Source organism: Arachis duranensis, chromosome 3 (assembly GCF_000817695.3).
Source record: "Arachis duranensis cultivar V14167 chromosome 3, aradu.V14167.gnm2.J7QH, whole genome shotgun sequence".
In the NCBI taxonomy this organism is placed as follows: Eukaryota; Viridiplantae; Streptophyta; class Magnoliopsida; order Fabales; family Fabaceae; genus Arachis; species Arachis duranensis.
Genome location: NC_029774.3, coordinates 92,244,608 through 92,245,067, shown reverse-complemented (window position 1 = coordinate 92,245,067; position 460 = coordinate 92,244,608).

Here is a 460-nt window from a genome sequence, read left to right as displayed (position 1 = left end):
TTGGGAGGCTGGCCATTCGGCCATGCCTAGACCTTGTTCTTATGTATTTTTAACGGTGGAGTTTCTACACACCATAGACTAAGGTGTGGAGCTCTGCTGTACCTCGAGTATTAATGCAATTACTATTGTTCTTGTTCTAAGATATCACTTGTTCTTCAACTTGATGAATGTGATGATCCGTGACACTCATCATCATTCTCACCTATGAACGTGTGCCTGACAACCACCTCCGTTCTACCTTAGATTGGGTGAATATCTCTTGGATTCCTGATACACGATGCATAGTTGATTGCCTGACAACCGAGTGCTTGCCTGACAACCGAGCCAGCCATTCTGTGAGATCAAAGTCTTCGAGGTATAGGCTAGAACTGATGGCGGCATTCAAGAGAATCCGGAAGGTCTAACCTTGTCTGTGGTATTCTGAGTAGGATTCAATGACTGAATGACTGTGACGTGCTTC